The sequence below is a fragment of the Xenopus laevis genome, chromosome 2S (assembly GCF_017654675.1).
Source record: "Xenopus laevis strain J_2021 chromosome 2S, Xenopus_laevis_v10.1, whole genome shotgun sequence".
NCBI lineage: Eukaryota > Metazoa > Chordata > Amphibia > Anura > Pipidae > Xenopus > Xenopus laevis.
In genome coordinates this window covers 40,750,448-40,772,350 of record NC_054374.1, presented here as the reverse complement: position 1 = coordinate 40,772,350, position 21,903 = coordinate 40,750,448, and the positions used below count along the sequence as shown (strand labels likewise).

At 38.9% G+C, this 21,903-nt stretch overlaps 1 pseudogene; it reads left to right on the top strand.

Annotated features, from left to right (window-relative positions):
- The first annotated feature begins 1,529 nt into the window (after window positions 1-1,529).
- LOC121400758 lies at window positions 1,530-20,280 on the top strand (annotated as a pseudogene).
- Window positions 20,281-21,903: the final 1,623 nt, after the last annotated feature.

The window sequence follows — 21,903 nt, the reverse complement described above, 5'->3', positions numbered from 1 at the left end:
TTTTAATTCAGGCCCTCTCATATTCACACCTCGGGCTCTTATAGAAATCAAAGCATGGTGGCTAAGGGAATTTGAGGCATAACGACCAGATTGCTGAAATTGCAAACTGGAGAAGCCCCTAAACAACTTAAAAACCACAAAATATAAAAAATGAAAACCTATTGCGAATATTTATCATTCTCTACATTATTCTAAAAGTTAATTGAATGGTGACCAACCCCTTTATTTGTAAATTTAACTCTGCCGAGTTGAAATTCAATCTCATAGTAATGGCAGACACACACAGTCAGATTCGGGGAGATTAGTCGCCTTGCGACAAATCCTCTTCTTCGGGGTGACTAATCTCCCTGAACTGCCTTCCCGCAGGCTACAACAAAAATCATCAGCGGGATGGCACTTGGATCACCTCACGAGGAAAGTTCAGGCTCCTTTGGAAAACGAAGCGCTTCAAGTGCGAAGCGCTTCGCCAACGATTTTCATTCTAGCCGGCGGGAAGGCAGTTCAGAGAGATTAGTCACCCCGACTAATCTTCCCGAATCTGACCGTGTGTCTCTGCCCTAAGACTGCAATGAAACCGCTCATCCTATAGCCAATTATCAGAAGATGACACCATTATTTTGTCCAGTAATAATTATAAAGTCCATAGACAAGTGGATACGGTTGGCCAATATACTGTAGTTATAGTATTGCATTGTCTGCTTTCTCTGTATCTCTCTCCATGAGTGTCAGTCCTTTCACACCACATAAATCACACACCTTAGAGACCTGGGCCACTTTTAAAAATGGGGATTCTTTTATTACTATTCATGTGCATGATGATTCTTTATGGTTTTTTGTAACTGTCTCACTGCAATCTTGGCTTGAAGATCCAATCTTTTCTTTTTATCCCTGGAGTAACCAGGATATAGTTGCCCTAGCGAATGGTTTCTCTCATTTCAGCTTTGAATTTCTCCAGCTTCTTATAGAAGAAAAGTTATTATCACTGGTGGGTGCCAGTGATTATAATTAGGGAGGCACCGAATCCAGGATTCGGTTTGGGATTCGGATTTGGTCGAATCCTTCTGCCTGGCCAATCCGAATCCCAATTTGCATAATCATATTATGGGCGAAAAGGGAAATAGCGTGACTTTTTGTCACAAAACAAGGAAGTAAAAAATGTTTCCCCCTTCCCGCCCCTAATTTGCATATGCAAAGATTAGGGGTGGGAAGGGGGATTCGGTATTTTGCTCAATCTTTCGGGAAGGTTTCGGGGGTTCGGCCGAATACAAAATAGTGGATTCGGTGCATCCCTAATTATAATAATTAGCCTGGGGCCCTGGGTCGGTGGTCTTGTTCTCTAAAAACTCTACTGACCTGGGGTAAATCTGTAGGTGCTTATTTGTTGCCATCTTATTTCTTTACTTTCTTTGGTCCCAGTCCAGGTACAGTACATGTGTGCAGAAGGGTGGAAAGCTGAACTTGAAAGCAAAAAACACTGCTCCTACTACTGCATTTATTCTCTGGCCCGGGTCAAAGAGCACAGCGAAGACATGGAAGAAGTTTGCAACGTGGTACAGTTTCCAACTAACAAAGAGATAGCCTTCTTTAGGTAGGCTGCTACCATATTCTTCCAATTTTCTATAAATGATGGGTTTAATAGTTGCTTTATTTTTATAACCCAACCCGGCTTAGTGCTTCTCCAAAACATTATCCCATTGCTTTAATAGTTCCTTGGTGTTCTTGGTGCTGTTGGTTTAGATGTTTCAGAAAATTTGGGGAGGGGGGGATTGTCACATGTGCCTAGATTATGTTCCTATGGATCCCTACTGCTGGGAGCAGCTGTAAAGAGCAACAAAGCTCATTTGCCTTCCAGACAGAATTTTCAGAGCTAAATATAAAGATTGTGCTTGTAGTTGTGTACAAGTAAAATAGGATGTTTGTCATCATATAATAGGCAACTTCCTACTTTCCCTAGGGAAAGGTTATGCTAGCTACAGATATGTTTCTTTCTGTTTATTTCAGAATACTGGTAGGATTAAATATAAACAATAGCTTTTTTTCAAGCCATTAATTCTTAGCTGTTATTGGGCACCAGCACTTGCCTATCTCCTATAAAGCAAAGCTTAGTATCCATGTGTGAAATTGTGTCCATTGTGGGTTACATATGTAGAAAACACGATTTGTGTGAATGTTCTTTATCCAGTGGGAAGTCTCTCTGCCTTCACTTCCCTCCTCCTCCAGCTGTCATGAACTTTTGCTTTATACCAGCATCTACAGTAGAGGTTTCTCTTTCCACTATTAAGGGGCCCTTTCTCTCTACCCTGCAGAATTTCAATATTTTGCCATATTTCAATCTTTACTCTGTGCAAACATTGAATATGAGCTGGAGGAATGTGAAGCGATAAATCAGAAATTCCTGCAAGATTTTTGGCAAGATTTTGAATCTGCGTTTCATTTCCCCACCTCATAATGGCATTTTTTAAAAATCAGAGATTATTTTTGATCTCTCTCACAGGCTTTTTTTGTTTGTGTGTGTATCTAAAACTTATTGTGGTGATTAAAAATTGATTTATTGCATTGAAAGGGAATGTCAACCCAAAAAATATTTCCTTGTTTAATAAAAAACATAATTCTAAGCAACTGATGGCTCTAACTTTGAAACAATGTAAGACAAGGCAGCTGATTAACAGACCTGTCTATGGTGGGAACCAAGCCTTTTGCAACATTGTTTAAAAAGCAACAACCAGGAGTTAAGCAAATGCTCCTTTCAATAGTAATTGTTTTTTGATTTTTTTGCAGTTTTTAATAAATGTAAATATATTGGAGTTGCTTAGAATTATGTTTTCTTTTGTTAGTTGCATTTTGAAGTTCAACATGCATTTCTCTATTTTTTTGCTTTATGGAAATGCACTGAATACATAAAAATGCAACATTGCATTTAAAAAAATGAAGTGTTACTCAGCTGTTCTAAAATGCATATTTGGCTACTGGTGGGTACAACCAGGCGGAATAAAATGGGATCAGTTCATTCGGGGGGTCCCCAACCTTTTTTTTTATTATTTACCTGTGAGCCACATTCAAATATACAAAGATTTGGGTAGCAACACAAGCATTAAAAAAGCTCCTGGTAGTGCCTAATAAAGGATTTGGATTGTCAGCCTACAGCTGGCTCAGTTTGGCCATAAACCTGGGTTTAAGAGTTTAAACTTTGGGTTTAAGGGATGTTTGTAGGGATTAAAAGCCACAATGACATTTGCTTAGTTATAGCTCATAGGCCCCAACTGTAAGAGTATCTTTTCATTCATATTACAATAGGGTAATAGGGTAGTGCATCAGCTTCCTAGCAAATAGTTCTTTTGTTTGATCCCAAAAGTAGACACCAACATCATATAGCTTTAAAATTGCTGAGTGAGAACCAATCAACATGGAAAATACATACAGTAGCAATAGAGTAGTCAGAGTTGGATACATCATAAACTGAGGAGTCACAGTTGAAAATATACATAGATAATATGCACAGATTTACCAGTGTGAAGAACAAAAAATATCGTCCATTTAGCAAGGTGCCAGGTGGAGGAACCATAGTATTCTTGAAAATCTCGATGAACTGGACAGTCCCAGACCTGACAAGTTCAAGAAGATGCCCTCATCTAGTTCTCTAAACACTCTCCGCATGACCCTGAGAAAGTGGATGCCTCTGAAAGAGGTGAAAACCAACACCAACACAATGCCAAACTGGGACAATATGACTCCAGGGAAAAAGCAACGCTCTCTGCAGTCCATGACTATCACAGCCAAGAGTGTGTTTGGAGCCATGTCACAGGTAACAATATTAGCATGTTGGGAAATAAACTATATGTTGTGTGATATAATAAAAACCACAAATTTCACCCAGGTCTCGTAACCCAGGTTTTTTTTGGTTTTAAACAGGTGGTTAGTAAATGCTACCTGCTAACTGGTTGCTATAGGTTATTATACAATAGCTAACTGCACTTTTTATTATCTTACCCTTGTTTTTATCTAAATAACCCTTTTGCTGCCACAGGGTGTGGCCATGCTTTTTTGCTCTTGCTGTTTCCATACAGTTGGTTTTTAAATGTCTTTATACTTTTAGGCATATTATAAAAATTTATTATAACATTATTTGGAAAAAAATAAGTGTTGAAATGGGATGAGCTATCATCTTTTGAACATAATTGTGCCTTAAACTTTCCGTACCCCATATTTTCTATTTTTGGGCAAAGGTCGCCATATGAGTGGATTTTGGGCAATTTTGACACCCACATGCTTTGCCAAACAATGAAATTATGCAGAGGCATACGAAAAGGCCATCATCAACGTACCAATGGGGTCCTCAACCAAAGGTATTTTCTAACATGCTCAGAAGACATTAGGGGGCACATTTACTAAGGGTCGAATATCAAGGGTTAATTAACCCTCGATATTCGACCATCAAAGTAAAATACTTCGACCTCGAATATCGAAGTCGAAGGATTTACCGAAGGAAAAATTAACGATTCGAAGGATTTTAATCCATCGATCGAAGGATTTTCCTTCGATCAAAAAAAGCTTATGGGGGAGGTCCCCATAGGCTAACATTGAAGCTCGGTAGGTTTAAAGTGCAGAAGTAGGTAGTCGAAGTTTTTTTTAAAGAGACAGTACTTCGACTATCGAATGGTCGAATAGTCGAACGATTTTTAGTTTGAATCGTTCGATTCAAAGTCGTAGTCGAAGGTCGAAGTAGCCTATTCCGATGTTCGAAGTACCCAAAAAAAACGTTGAAATTCTAAGTTTTTTTACTTCGAATCCTTCACTCGAGCTTAGTAAATGTGCCCCTAGGCCTTATAGTCACAGATATCAGGAGGCCCCCTGGACATAGGTCACTAATCTGCCATTTTGTTCTCTAGGACCCTGTTATTGGCTTGCGCATGGCCAACTTAAGAGTGCAAGTACCTGGGTGCACTCTGTGCACTCTGTCTATTAAAAACCACTAGTAAAAAAGAATCATCACCCTCTCACTATATTTTAATACACATATCCAGTGTAAAATCCACTCTTTGTGTGAAATAAAAAAAAAGCCAAGAAAGGTTATTTTACTTTTTTCATCATCTCCTTATTATTACTGGAATTGATATACACAGACAATATTTGTTGTTAAATAGGCACACCATTATCTGGGCATTATTTGTAGTAACAAACTAAAGCGGGAAGCTGTGAATGTCACAGCAGCATTATGATTTAGCATTATATTAAGAAAGGAGGTATAGTAGCTCTAACAGGCTTTTCATGGCTATAGGAACTGCAATCAATAGTGTCAACAGAAAGAAGATGAAAACCTGTAAGCGATTATCCGAGGCAAGAAACATTTTTAGCAGTGTTAATCAATATTCTATGTGAGCACCGGTAATCACAGCATAAAAGGGACGGGAACAGCTGCGTATTGCAGATATCTGCTGCAGAAATGCTGAGAATCTCAATGAAAGCCACATGCTTTGCTCTGCATGCCCAGTACTACTCTAGCAGCTTACCAGAACCTCCCATTTAGGAGGTGTACTTCTAATTTGAAATTTCTGTCCGCAGTTAGACTGTAATAGCTTTCTCTCCCCTCCACACTCCTAATACAATAAATATTTTAAGCCAGTCATTTGGCTTCCTGAATGGAAAGGCCAGAATAGAAAGCTATTTATGTATGATAAACCCTCATAATTAAACTTATTGAAAATGATTTAATAAATAATGCTGGCTGTGCAGTAAGTACAATCCCTATCTGAACCATTTGTGCTGGTAGCAATATCTGCCGTTCTGTTATCACTGTGCCGTATTTCCAAAAATAAGAATAAGTAGGGTATAAATAATAGCAGCGAAACAATGCTGTTAAAAAAAGTCTTGAAAAAAATATCTGTACATATGTTATTATGGTGGTTTATGTTCACAGTTGCCTGTACGCAGAATTCTAAATCTAGCTAGCTGTACATTTTAGCAGGCAACATGTTATTTAACATTTTATATTTAGTATTTCTTAGGGATGTGCTAAATCCTTTGTGTACAGCAGGAAGAAAATTGTACAGTTATGGGTCATGTTATCCATAATGCTTGGGACCTGAGGTTTTCCACATAATGGTTATTTCTATAATTTGTATTTCCATACCTTTAAGTCTACTAAAAAATAATTTAAATGATAAACTCAATAGAATTTTTTTACCCCCAGTAACGATCAATTATATCTTAGTTGGGATCAAGTACATGGTATTGTTTTAGACAGAGCTGTGGAGTTTGAGTCAGGAGCAATAATAACTTTAAAGGTGTTGTTCACCTAACAAACATGTTTTTCAGGTCAGTTTTTTCAATTGCTTTCCATCTTCTATTTTTTACCATTTTCCCAAAATTCAAGTTTGAAGTTTAATGTACCTGTCTTCTGGTGTTTCAATCTGGAAGTTCAGTGATCCATTTATTTGATTCCGTTGATACAGTTAGTTGATACATTTCTCAGCAGCATCTGTCGAATATTAGCAGCTATTTTTTTTTGGCTACTTCGACCATCGGATTGGCTACTTCGACCTTCCACTACGACTTCGAATCGAACGTTTCAAACTAAATATCGCTCGACTATTCGACCATTCGATAGTTGAAGTACTGTCTCTTTAAAAAAAACTTCAACCAAGTACTTCGCCACCTAAAACCTACCGAACATCAATGTTAGCCTATGGGGAAGGTCCCCATAGACTTCCTAACAATTTTCTGATCGAAGGAAAATCGTTCAAACAATTTTTCCTTTGATCCTTCGATCGTAGGAAATGCGGTAAATCCTTTGACTTCGATATTCGATATTACCTGCACTGGTAAAACTGGTGTGTTTGCTTCAGAAAGACTACTATAGTTTATATAAAGAAGCTGCTGTGTAGCCATTCAAGCTGCTGTGTAGCCATTCAAGCTGCTGGAAAAAGATACCAGATAAGCCCAGTCCAATACAAGGGATTTTATCTGTTATCTGTTATGTAGCCTGTGACTTTTTTCCTTTTTTTCCCAGTTTGAATTTCTGCCCCCATGGCTACACAGCAGCATATTTATATAAACTATAGTAGTCTTTCTGAAGCAAACACAGCTTTTACCAGTACAGAGCAACAGTACATTATATTTTAATTACTTTGATACACTTTCAGTTTTTGGTGTTACTGTTCCTTTAAAACAGAGGAGTTCGATTTATGTACTGACTCCACAGCCCTGGTTTTATTACTGAGAAAAAGGGAAATCATTTTTAAAAATTAGAATTATTTGATTAAAATGGAGTCTGTGGGAGATGGCTTTCCCACAATTCTGAACTTTCTGGATAATGGGTTTCCAGATAACAGAACCCATACCTGCATTAAATGTGTCGTATTCATTTGGTAACAGGCCAGTGTAAATTAACCAAGCATAAGCTCTAAAAAAGCCTATGGATGATACATTTTTATATAGTTATTACGTTCTGCAAACATACCATAGTATGTCTCTATATTCTTTGCATAACAAGTATGTGTTGCTTTGGGAATGCCAGCTCCATATGTAGATTGCTTTTTTTCTTATCATTAATAGGGATGGGCGAATTTGACCCGTTTCGGTTCTCCAAAAATTCGCCGCTGGCGAAATGTCGGCAACACTCCTTACAGTCTTAAAAATTTTTATGACACGCTTTTTTTGTAACACACAATGCCATACAAGTCTATGGGCATCATTTTCGCGGCGAAACAAGGTGAAAAAATGTGCCCATCCCTAATCATTGAATTGCCCCAGGATCACTCTTGTTCTTTTGTCTTGTGTTACTATACAACCAGGGGCCAAATTCACTAAAAGCACTTTATAGAAAAGAGCAAATAACTTAAAGGAGAAGGAAAGCTACGAAGGCATTTTATTGCCAATAGATTAGCTGCACTAGTGCAAGCTAGAATGCTATATTTATTTTGTAGAATGTTTTACCATACTCTAGAAACTCTCTGTTTGTTTAGGATAGGAGCTGCAGTATTAACTTGGTGTGACATCACTTCCTGCCTGAGTCTCTCCCTGCTCTGGGCTCAGATTACAGCAGAGAAGGGAGGGGGGGGAAGTGGAGCAAACTGAGCATGCTCTTGCCCAGGGCAATGAGGTTTAAGCTGAAGGCAGGAAGTCTGATACAGAAGCCCATGTGTACACAATAGAAGGAAAGAAATGTGCTGTTTCTTTTAACAGAGGACTCAGAGCAGCACTACTTTGGGGCTTTAATGGTATATTTAGATGGACCTTTCTGATAAGGCTTACTTAGTTTTAACCTTTCCTTCTCCTTTAATAATTAAATAAAAGCACATATTTAGTTATTTGCCCATATTTCAAGTGCTAAGAACACACCATTTACGCTCTTTTAGCTTTAAATTTTAAAATGACAGAAACCTGTAATGCATTGTAGGAAACAATGCAATTTGGGTGCCAAAAAGTAAAAAAAAAAAGAAAAACCTTGATTGAGTACAATTACATGCTCAAAGAAACTTGAAATTCTCCAATTAAAAATTGGCTTGAATTTTGCCTAGGACAACGACCACTTGACTTCTTCATAAACTCGCTGGATTTATATGCCGACTTTTTACATTGAGTTTTTCGAAAATATTTACGAATTTGCAAAATTTTTTGGATCATGAAAAAATCACCCCCTTCCAGTCTTATATTACATAAACCCAATAGAGAACCCGCTTTGAAAAGTTCGCTGGAGAATATTAACCCATATACAGCTGTGTTCAGAATAATAACAGTGTGTTTAAAAAAGTGAATAAAGATCAAATTAGTTTTATTCCTTTACAGAAAGTGAAAAAATGGAATATTAGGTTGTTCCAAAAAAATAGCAGTGTCTTCTTTACAAACTCAAACATACACTGTATAAATTGAAACATGTTTCAACAGCTGTTACAGTCCACAATTCTTCTACATTTTTTGGTTTTGTCTCAGAAACAGCATTTTTTATGTCCCCCACATGTTTTCTATTGTATTGGGCTGGCCACTCCATAACACCAATCTTGTTGGTCTAGAATCAAGATGTTGCTTGTTTACTGGTGTGTTTGGGGTCGTTGTCTTGTTGAAGCACTCATTTCAAGGGCATTTCCTCTTCGGCATAAGGCAACATGACCTCTTCAAGTATTTTGATGTATTGAAACTGATCCATGATCCCTGGTATGTGTTAAATAGGCCCAACACCATAGTATGAGAAACATCCCCATATCATGAAGCTTGTGCCACCATGCTTTACTGTTTTCACAGTGTATTGTGGCTTGACTTATTTTTTTGGAGGTCGTCTGCGGGCCCTAAAAACCCAAAAAAACGATCTTGCTTTCATCAGTCCACAAAATATTAGGACAGTCAAATTGCAAGCTCATCAGCGCATGTCTTTTTTTCAACAATGGGACTTTGTGGGGCTTGGCTTCACATAAGCATCTTCTAATTGTAACAGTATCACAGGTAACTTTACAACTGCTTTCATCTTCCTGGAGCTGATCATTGGCTGAGTCTTTGCCATTTTGGCTATTCTTCTATCCATTTGCATGGTAGTTTTCTGTTTTCAATTCAATTACATACAATCAGCAGCATTCATGTTATGTCTGTTGGTTTACTATTACTCTGCTACACCTACTAGTAAATTATTTGGCATGTAGAAATTTCTACCAAAAACAGTGATTGATCAGGTTAGTGATGTCAGACTGCTATTATTCTGAACACAACTGTATGTACATCCTTTAGAAAGTGAGACCCAGTTGAAACAAGTGAGAGACTGTGTTTAAGTGAACGACCACAAGAAGTTACAAGAAGTGAATTCTGTATGACTGTAAACAGGGGTTGGCCCTAGTGGAGTGAACTGCTTAGGAGCGTCTCCTGAACAGCATCAGAATAATTCCCTGGCAGGAATTGCTAATAAACAGCATTGTTGTCATCGGCTGCAGCAATACACTCGTGGTGCTTCAATTTCCGAAGTCACCCGATGTTTCCTCGTGAGGCAACTTCAGACGACTTCGGAAATTGAAGCACCGCGAGTGCATTGCCGCAGGCGATTTTTCATTTTGCAGGGGGAAGGCAGTTTGGGGAGACTGTCGCCCCGAAGAAGAGGCGATTAGTCGCCAGGCAACTAAATCTCCCCGAATGTGTTCAAGTCCTTAGGGTTGAAATAGACACACAGCACTTATTGATTACATCTTTTTTCTGTATAGACCTGGCCATAGACGCAAAGATCTGATTGTACGAATCGAGGACTCATGCGATTTTCGGACCGTATGTGGAGAGTCCCAACATTTTTCGTCTGGCAGAGATCTGTCGATCTGTGGGGAAGTCCGATCGTATGATGATTCGTACGATCGGATCTTTGCGTCTATGGCCAGCTTAGGGGTTTGCATGTGTTTTTGCTGATTTTAATTTGTTTTTCTTTTGATCTACATCTTCTCTACTCTTCTGCTGTTCAGGTGTCAGCCCTTTTATCTATCTCGCTTGCGGAAAACAAGTAATTTAATTCTTTAGCTGTTAGTGGGATGCAGGGAGAGTTCTGCGATGTCTGGAGAGCCACTGTTTGCCAATTCCTGTTGCAAGGGTTTTCTATGAACAGTTTTTCCTTTTTGTATGATAATTACAAAAATTTCCCTTCACAATAGGGTTTGCAAATGCCTCCCACAGATCAGCATTGTAGCCCTGTAATATTTGTTGAATAAAAGTTGTATTTTTTTTTTGTTTCATATTTAAAACTTTCAAATATCTGAAGAACACTCGGTATAGGTTTCTATCTCTGTTAATAGTGTTCCATCCACAGAGGCTGAGCCAGAGTATCACTTCATGACAGTTAAGCTGCAGAAAAGTTGCAGTGTTTCATTGTTCCCTCAGGACAAAGGGCGAGAAAATGTAAAACATCTCTGGAATGTCCATTATTTAGATAAGAGGTGGAAAACATATTTCCTCATCCCTGCACAGTATAAAAAATCCCACTAAAGCCCTTGTTTCAAGTAAAATGCTTATCTGTTCTGTCCACTTGTCTCAAGTGTTCAAGGATTTACATTGACTCCCATTCCAATTAAATTCACAGACTGCGCCATGTTACAAGGGATCTGTGCTAAAGAAAAAGCAGAACCATTGCTGTAATTTATCCAGGGGCTGTACAGCTCATAACCAAGTTTATATCTCCAAAAATCACAGCAGAATGTGATATATGAGATAACATGTGTAGTGGTGCTCAAAATGCAGGATTTGGCTTATAGTAGGAGCTGAGCAACTCTGTCCAAATTAGAATTTTTTTTTACTTTGTGTGCACAAATAAGTGAGGACTGGCATATTGATGCCTACAATTTGGCTTCCTCCCAAAGCTCCAGCCAATCAATCACCTTTTGCTTTTGAAAGCTATATGAGTGTTCTGTCTATTCAATGAGCTATACTTTTAGTTTTAAAGGGGGTAGATCATCTTTAAGTTATGTTATATATTTTTTATCTTTTCTTTGTTATATCTTATTATGTCTTAGTATGTTATAGAATATCCCATTTTTTTTTTTTTAACATGCCTTCTAGTGATGTGCAGGTCATCACTTGATCGACCCACATCCGACCCTAACCCCCCTATTTGTTACCTGCACCAGACCCTAACCTGGCAAGTCTCCATATTTATAGGCCCAGCTCACAGAAGGGACAAGACACAAAGGCGCAAATCATGCTGCAAAGCCTGGATTTGGAAGTGGGGCACCATGAGTTCACGGACAGGATGGGTGCATGGAAAAGTGCAGCCTGCGAAAGTTGTGTGGATGTTGGGCCACACCTGCCTGACCCACAACTTCTGCAGGGCTAGCCCGTACATCACTAATGCCTTTCCCTTTACTGACCCCAAAGAGCAAAACACTTGATCTGTGAGGCTACAATTCAATTGTAACGGTTACTTTTATTAATTGACTTTCTAATCAGGACCTCTTCTATTAATCTTCCAGTCTTTCATTCAAACCTCTGAATGGTTGCTAGGGAAAATTGCAACCTTGCGACCAGTTTGCTACAGAAATTCAAAACTGCAGAGCTGCTTAATAAAAAAGCTAAGTAATTCAATAACCATACAACCCTGAAGGCTTATTGTAAATTGTATCCAAATATTAAGGTCTATCTGTGTCATATTTAAAGGTTATTTGAAAGTGGAATTCCCCTTTACACATACATGAAGCCAAGCAATATAGAATACAACTTCATTAACCATTGAGGGAAATTGTTATTTTTGGTAGAGCATTAGTTGCCCTTGCATTTTCTACCTTGATCCTTATTTTGCTATTGATGCACCTTGTACCGAGGGCTGGATAACACCCAAAAGCCACAACCGAGTAAGCTGGAACAATTTTTTCCTTTCTGAATATTCTTGGATGTTTTATATGCTAATCTGCACACAATACTTCTTCTGGCAGCCGTCCTATCCATATTCTAATTTTAGGCTGTCTTGGGTGCAACTTATATTTAACCTTCAAGCATTTGATATCTACCGCTTGTACAGCCTTACACTGACATTTCTGCAACAAGGGGCTGCTTGAGAAGTAATCCTTTAAGATGCTCAGACCAGTAATACTTTCGCAGACACATGAAATGAAGGGGAGATGTACAAATTGCTCTCCAGGCCAAAAGCAGCCAAGCGAGGTACAGCAGTGCGGAATTATGTGATCTGACTCTGTAGTCTTAGCTGTGTAGAAAGTAATGACAATGCCTTCTCTCTAGTGCTAAAGAACAGATAGACATTGTAATAAACCTATTCCAATTTGTGCTACAGATGAAATGGTAGTTTTAATCTTTCTTGGCTAAACAGTGAGGCACTTCTGTATTCATTGCTCACAATAGAATAAGCCTGTTTGATAAAATATTTTTTACTTTTTGACAGTAGGAAAATTCCATTCATTTTGAAGTTATGGGGAAGTAACACAAACCGTAAATGGGCCACATATATCCCAGGTTTTGTTAATTTATAGGTTTAAAGGGAAACATGTTTTTTTTTTTTTAAACGCATCAGTTAATGTGCTGCTCCAGCAGAATTCTGTACTGAAATCCATTTCTCACAGATTTTTTTATATTTAATTCTGAAATCTGACATGGGGCTAAACATTTTGTCAATTTCCCAGCTGCCCCTGGTCATGTGACTTGTGCCTGCACTTTAGGAGAGAAATGCTTTCTGGCAGGCTGCTGTTTTTCCTTCTAAATGTAACTGAATGTGTCTCAGTGGGACATGGGTTTTTACTATTGAGTGTTGTTCTTAGATCTACCAGGCAGCTGTTATCTTGTGTTAGGGAGCTGCTATCTGGTTACCTTCCCATTGTTCTTTTGTTTGGCTGCTGGGGGGGAGAAGGGAGGGGGGTGATATCACTCCGACTTGCAGTACAGCAGTAAAGAGTGATTGAAGTTTATCAGAGCACAAGTCACATGACTTGGGGCAGCTGGGAAATTGACAATATGTCTAGCTCCATGTCAGATTTCAAAATTGAATATAAAAAAATCTGTTTGCTCTTTTGAGAAATGGATTTCAGTGCAGAATTCTGCTGGAGCAGCACTGTTAACTCATAAATTTTGAATTTTTTTTTTCCCATGACAGTATCCCTTTAAGTAGGAGAAATAACAGCCTGACAGAAAGTAGTTCCATTCTAAAGTGCAGGCACAAGTCACATGACTGGGGCAGCTGGGGAAACTGACAATATGTCTAGCCCCATGTCAAATTTCTAAATTGAATATTAAAAAATCTGTTCTTTTGAGAATTGGATTTCAGTGCAGAAGTCTGCTGGAGTAGCACTATTAAATGAGGCGGTTTTCCCATGACAGTATCCCTTTAACTGACCAGCATCAATTATTGGGGTCTAGTAGTTCAGCCAAAGCTTTAGCTGTTGACGTACCATCCCTTAATGGCTATGACTGTTTTTAAGTATACAGAATTAAAGGTAAAGTACCACTCTAGAAGAACTGCATGTGGGCAACCGTTGGGCAGTGGGCATATTCTGTATAAAGCAGGCTGTCCTGTGATAGGGTACTCGGTAAGGTAGCTTCTTCTCTCTGTAAAACAAAGTACAGGTATAGGATCCATTATCCAGAAAGCCCCAAATTACAGAAAGGCCATCTCCCATAGTCTCTTTTTTAACTGTTCGACTGTAGCAGCCATGGCAAAGATGTATCTGTTTAACTCATACTTGTGTCCCCTACAGTACAACTGCACCATACTACTAGAGGAGCTGATTATGTGACCACTAAAGGGGGGGGGGGGGTGCTTTCACGACTTTGCATACATTTTCAAAGAGCCTAATCACTTATATGCAGAATAAGTCTCTTCAAAATTTAATAAAATTGTGTTATGAAATGTATTGGTTTATTTTGAATGTACTAGGTTTGCTGTACTAGATTATGATTTTATGATGGGGGGCCACAGCTCTCCCAAATCAGGAAAAATCTCCTCCAAACTGAGATATAGCTGGATAGTCAAATGGGTTGCAGACTCCCTTTAAATCTAAATCATTCACTTGATTGGTCAGTACAACACTAAAATCGTTAGCATAGCCCTCTGAATTTCCCACCAATCCCACATACAGCAAGCCAATTACGTCTTTCGTATTCCAACTTGTAGAATATTGTTTATAGCTATCTTACCTGTTTTAAAAACATCTTGTATTTTTGTTTTTTTATTAATAACCTGCCTTTTTTTATTTCTTTAAAGAAAATAACGAAGACTACACAAGCCAAAACTTATTTACTGGCCTCTCCAAAGCAAGTCAAAGTCTCCAAGAGACAGATTGAGACACCTGAAAGTAGCAAGAAGGGTAGCACGCCAAAGAGATGTAACATGCCAAAGAAATGTGGTACACTAAGGCGTTCTCTTCGCAGGCTGAAAGAGGATGCCAGCCCCAGTGTCCGATTCACCCAAAATCCAGCTAGATCTCTCCCCGCTCAAGCAGGAGGGCAAGGTGCGACTAAGAAGTTCTTCAAGAGCTGCAGCATTAAAAAGCCCCTATTCCTCACCAGTTGCTATCATCACAAGGAGGTATCTACAAAGCCTATCTTAGGTTTTATATTCATACTAAGACTGACGTGCTTCATCAGATTCATGTACAAGTGGATGAATGACTCCTGGCCCATATCATTAAACTTTAATCTTGCACAAGGTGGAAAAAAAATTGTTTATCTTTATTTTAAAAATAGTAGCACACTAAGACCATATTTGATTGACATGTACCGCGACTCCCTGTGTTGATTTTTCTTTCATTTAAATGCCCTTAACCAATTCTATCACTATAACCCTGTGAATTTTGTGTTTGTATTACCAGTTAAGCCCATAGCAATTTCAAATTGCATCCTGTTAGAAGTAGGAGTAGGCTTTAATGTCAGACTTTATAGAGCTCTTTATAAAGTGCAACTCTCCATAAATGCTGAAAATGTTCCAGGGTTTCTGAGTTATTTTTGTGTCTTCCTACTTTCCAGGCAATTTGACAAAGACCTTGAAGCTATCTCCACAGGAATCCGTCAGCTCAAGCGTCTCTCTAGGGTCTTTGATGATGCCATTTTGAAGGAAGAAAGGTAAGCCGGATCCTCTGTGTTCTCATTAGTCTGTCACTATTCTAAGCATATATCTGATATCAGATATCCAGGCTTGTGTGAGGCAGACACAGCAGCCTGCACTAGCTTTAACCGCCTCTCACACCCTGGAACACACACATTGTGTAATTTTTTTTTCTGGAAAATTAATAGGGTTGTCGCCAAATACCTATAAGTCTCATATGTAAAATCCACATCCTTTATCGCTGCACTGGTGTCAGTACAGACATTTAGGCTTTATCTAGGCTCATTCTAGCATAATTTAATGGTACTCTGGTCTATAGAGAGAACTATTAGGAGCAGATTTACTATGGGTCGAATATCGAGGGTTAATTAACCCTCGATATTCGACTGGGAACTAAAATCGTTCGACTTCGAATATCGAAGTCGAACGATTTTGCGCAAATCCTGCGATCGATCGATCGAAGGATTTTTCGTTCGATCGAACGATTAAATCCTTCGAATCGAACGATTCAAAGGATTTTAATCCAACGATCGAAGGAAAATCCTTCGATCAAAAAATCACAGGCAAGCCTATGGGGACCTTCCCCATAGGCTAACATTGACTTCGGTAGGTTTTATCTACCGAAGTAGGTGGTCGAAGTATTTTTTAAAGAGACAGTACTTCGATTATCGAATGGTCAAATAGTCGAACGATTTTTACTTCGAATCATTCGAATCGTTCGAATTCGATCGAATTTAACCAATTCGATGGTCGAAGTACCCAAAAAATACTTCGAAATTCGAATTTTTTTACATTCGAATTCTTCACTCGAATTTTGTAAATCTGCCCCTTAATGTAGGGTATGAAAAATTCAGACATTTATGATGCCATAGCATCCCCTTGGGTTGTTAATGTAATTTCCACTACTTTAATATCTATCTGTAATAACAATTGGAGGGTCGGGTTCAGAGGTAAGGGAAGGATTAGACAAACTGGCCTGAGAAATTACAGGACTAAAAAAAGCAAGCTAAAAGTGGAAATGGATTGTAAATTTGTCAGTCCTTTTTCCTCTTTAATTCACGGAGCAATCACAGCTCATAGTTACTTTTGTGCAAACAGGGACAGTTCTATTCCACGATTTTAAGAATATGGATTTAGAGGTTAGATTAATGTAAAACATAAACTATATCATTATTTTACTTGGCAAGGACAACTTTCAATTGTGTCTCTAAAAGTCAAGTATATGGGATCTCAAATCTTGTTGCCCTCCTGCTGTTGGAAAATCTGTTTTCCAGCATTCCTAGACAGTGGGGTGCTGGTTGTAGGGGCAGGGAGGTACAGGTGGTAGAGCTGCATGAGGTGGGAAAACTCCATCCTTACTCTATTGATAAAGCAGTTGGAAATCCTCATGACACTTATCCTCCCATCTGTTATCAGCGACATGTCCCTTCTTCTCATTGATAACTGAAGATAAAATCCAGATAAACTTTGGACTTCCCTAACCCGTATTGTATAAATGTGCATGTACTGGCTTTTATACACTAACCCACAAGAATGCATTCAGTCCTGTCTGTGTGCTTTATGGTATTTGTAATATGATACAAATATGAATGGTTAATGCTCCCTATATTATTGGTGTATGTTACACTGGACTACTAATATTTACATTCACTTGGCTAATTTGTGGAAGAAGACACTAGAATGCTCATAATTAAGCATGTTCAACCTTAGTATGGGGTTGGGTGACTGGGCAGCCTATTGCAGCAAATCACACAAACTGGAACCATGATGCCTATGAACAGCCAATATGTCTCCTCCTCATATAGGATAAATGAAAAACCCCTAATTTTGCAGGCGATAATGTCCCTCATAATGGTCCTTGTCCATGTTTCAAATGAGTTTTCCCTGCCAGAAGCAGAGTAGAGTGATAGCCAGTCACAACCCTACAGCAAAGACAGACTTCAATTCCTTATAGTTGTTGATTGGCTGCTATCCTACAGTCCAGTGTGCTTAGTGCTGCCGGCTCCGCTGCACATCCAGCAAATTCAGCCAGCTAAGAAATAAGCAGATATCCTAAATCCCGACATATGTCATTACTCAAAACATTCCTGAGATCTTGCCTATGCTAATGAGCAGCACATTAAACAGTAACGTGCCCAAAATACTGAACTGAATGAGAAATGGGGAGGTGGGTAGTGCCTGTATAGAGCTCAAGCTTTTTGCTCATGGGAGGCTTTTTTTTATCACTAATCCCCTGTACAGCTGGTCTCCTTGACTTCCTTCAGTATAACCAGCATTCTCTTTTCTCGGGTAATAAAGGGAGATAGTCACACTCGGCAGCGTTCCTACATATTGGATTATTGCCTGTCGTGGCTGAAATTATTTCAGTGAAGTTCTTTTAAAAAAGTCGACTATACACACAAACTGAGAATGGATTCTTTTATCTTTTATTTGTCTCCACACATAAATGTGCTGCTGTTGCTACTCTTCATGCTACTCCCACTCGGGGTTCAGGCCCCAGGAGATATCCACAATGCCCTTTAGCTGCCAACTTTCCTTCCCACTCTTTGCTTAATAGTGTCAAGCTCTTCATGTGTGAATAAGCATTAACTTCATGAATATCTGCCCTTTTCACATCTAAAGCTATATTGTGTTTAATCTGCTTACTTGATATGTAAATGAATGCATTTTCTTTCTTTTGTTGATGGGGTTGCTTTTTCAATTCAAATTACTTTTTATAAAATAACCAGTAGTATTTTATTCTAGTAACCCATGCCATCCAATCAGCAGGCTGAATTAAATAGCCTGGTGTTTAAAAGCAAACATCCGATTGGTAGTTGTTACTACATGTAAATTTTGCCCCCCTCAGACACAATGGGAGTGGCCGAAATGCTACTTTTTTCTATCACTACTCCTAATACTACAGAATAAAAAGCTCACAGCCTTCCCCAGTAGCAGAGTCGGTAGAGCACATGCACCTCAGTGCCAAAGCCGCACTGGTTGATTGTTCCCCATAACACAGAGAGCAGAGTCACCAAATCAAGGGAACATTGTGGTGCTGAGGTCCTCATGTTGTGGTTCTCTGTGCCCTCAATAGAGCACTTATAATTCAATTAAAGGAAAACTATAACCGCAAAATGAATACTTAAGCAGCAGATTGTTTACTTTGCATTAATTGTCATGTTAAAGAATCTTATCAAGCTGGAATATATATATTTAAGTAAATATTGCCTGTTTACATCTTTTCCCATGAGCCCCATTTGGTGATGGTCTGTGTGCTGCCTCAGAGATCACATGACCAGAAATACTGCAGCTCTGTAACAGAAGAAGTGGGAGTAAAATACAGAACTTAACTCTAATTGGCTCATGTGACCTAACATATGTTTTGTGCACAGTGAATCCTAGGATCCCAGGGGACAGCCCTTCCTTCTTAAAATGGCAATTTTCTATTTAGGATTACACAATGGCACATACTGCTAAAAAATTATATTATGAACATGGTTTATTTACACTAAGCAAAGTTTTACATGGGAGTTGTTTTATGCAGTATATTTTTACAGAGACCTACAATTTTCAGGGTTTATAATTTTCCTTTAATATTCGTAGTGATGACAGACACAGAGGGGGGACTTTTGTCTTTTGCTTCTCTTCCTTTGATTTCAAAAGCAATTATATGCCCCATAAGCAAATATGTGCCCCATAAGCTTTTGGAAAACTAAAGCACAGTGTAGAGTATTTTTCTGAGCCTTATGACTTATGACCTAGGCCAGTAGCTTGCAATGCTATATTTTGAGTATGGAAGTTGGAAAATTATGTTACCATAATTATTATTTGGAGGCCTTATTTAAATATCCAGGATGCAGTCTAGTTACTGTTTAAGGATCATCTGATCAGGGGACCCGGAATACTGGCTGTATCGAATCCCTTCTGTCTATTTTCCTCCCTAGTAGAGTCTCACTTTCTATAATTAAATAAATTCTAATCTTTACCTTCTCCTTTCATTGCCCCAGAAAAGAAGCCATTCACAGTTTAATGGCAAACAATTTACGTTGCACAGGTGGCTCTCGGCCGTCTTCGAGAAGAAGCACAAGGAAGCTTCAGCATACGCTCTGAGGCTGGACAGAAATGGCTTTAACCAGTATTGGAAACATTGGTGCCTGATAATTATTTGCTTCATGAATTTCTCTGGGGTTTTATAAATAGCCAATTTTATTCAGAATTTTAGTCACTGTGTACTTAGTTTTGTAGCGCTTCTCAGGAAACAACTGTTCTGTAATATTTGCTCCTGCTGCCTTTAATTAACTGTTTGTCGCTCTCTCTATACTATCTCATAATACGATCAACATTTCGTCAGGTAGTTAGCAGCCTGTTCCTGTTAGAAGGAAACACTGGTCTGCTTCAGGCTTAAGCAATCCAAGAATTTGAGCAAAAGTAGAACAAAGTCTAATACCACCGAGGCATGGTCATCAATGGTTTCTTTGTGCAGTGACCTGTATAATGTTATGCTATTTTTTTATATATCATTTCCACATATATAGATCATGCATTTAAACATTGAACTTCACATATCATGAGACAGCCAAGGTGACATCCCTGTAACTGTAACTGATTATATCTTTTCTCTAATAAAGAACATAATTTGACAAAACCTAAACATGTTTTGCAATAGAGTTTCTAAATTTTGAAGAGAGTTCTATTTTATTGTATCCTTTACAAGATGGGATTGAAACTACAGGATCTTTTTATGTTTCTGCTGTGGAGAATTTAGAAAATTCCATGAAAACCATGGTTTATTGGTAAATATTACCCAACCCACAGCAGACCTCTGTATCTTGAAAGATCTCCTGAAAAGGCTTCTCCACCAGCAATAATTAAAACCACTGGTGGTAAGGCTTACGGGTTGCTTTATTTTTCACGCAAGGTGATTTCACAACATATAGGTTTTACCACTGACTATTTCAATTATTGCTGGGGCAGAAGCATTTGTCACCAGCAGCAGCACCAATTTATCTCAAGTGACAAAACTCCCCTTTGGACATTAGCCCGAAGCACCTAAAATCAACCCCTGCTTCTCGAATGGGAAGGGGTGAAACTTTGGACAGTTTTTAGTCCAGGGTCTGACAAAGTGCCTAGAAAGAGGGCACGAAACGCGTAGGTTTTCTACACCAACCCACTGCTAGAAACTCACAAGATGTGCCAAATAAAGCCGCAAGAAAATTGAGCAATACCGTCTCCTGTGATTCCTTCGCTCCGCGCCGTGAAACGGGGTAAATCTGTGCGCTTTCTATTAAATCTTTGTGATTTTAAACATGATTAAAATCTTTTATATATGTGTATTTTGTCTTGAAGCAGAGCAGTTCAAGAAACACACACATTCTTACATTTTCAGCTCATCTCACTGAAATATCACATAAGATAAGGAGGTTTTTTCAGACTCTGATTGTTGAACCAAAAGTCATTTTTACATTTCCCATGTATTTTTAAACAGATATAGTAAAACAAAAGTCTGTGTAGCAAGTAAAAATACTTACAATGAACTACATGTTCCAGATATGATTATCTGAAACCATGGGTGTCAAAAAGACCTGTGGAGTTCATAGGCAGAATATGGCCTTGGAGGGCAGAAAATCTACTTGGAGGGCATCGTTCTGGCTCATGGGCTTCTGCCATAGGTGCTTCGCCAATGAGGTGAGATGAGGCTGTCGCCTCAGGCGGTAGCGCCCCACTAGGTACCAGGGGCGGCAAAAATGCTGCTCCTGGTACTTTAAGAGCAAATTTCCGGGGGAGGGGGGCAGCAGCAACTGCTGCTGCCTCAGGCGGCGGAGGGGCCAGGATCGCCCCTGGCTTCTGGTTAGGTAATAAAGGGGTTTTCCATGATTTGGATGAGGCACATGCAGCTTTAGAAATTAAAGGGGTTGTCCACCTTAACGTTAACTTTTAGTATGGTATAGAATAGGCAATTCTAATATTATAAAGAGTATAAAGAAAGAGAGGTATACTGACCAGCTGGGCAGGCAGCCGAGATAGTGAAGTAAAAGAGTAAAAAGAGAAACCATGGTGTTACATTCATTAGGTAACTGTTTGTGTGCCCCTTCTAAACATTATGGTGTTGATGAAGTCCTCTTAATGGCAATTTCATACCAGGAGATTTATCGTCAGTGATAAATCTCTGCTTCTGAGAGCAATTAATCTCCTGTAAAAGCTTTCCCACCAGCAGTAATGTAAATCTCTGCTGGTAAAACCCATGTGTTGCTTCAGTCTCCCAATCGCTTGAAGTTGCCTTAACTTCTGGTTGCCAGTGGGAAAGCTTTTAAAGGAGATTAGGCTCTCTGAGAAGCAGATATTTATTGCTGACGAATAATCTGCAAGTGTGCCATTGCCCTAAAGCTTGAAAGCACTGCAGATTCTGTTAAATAGTGATGAGC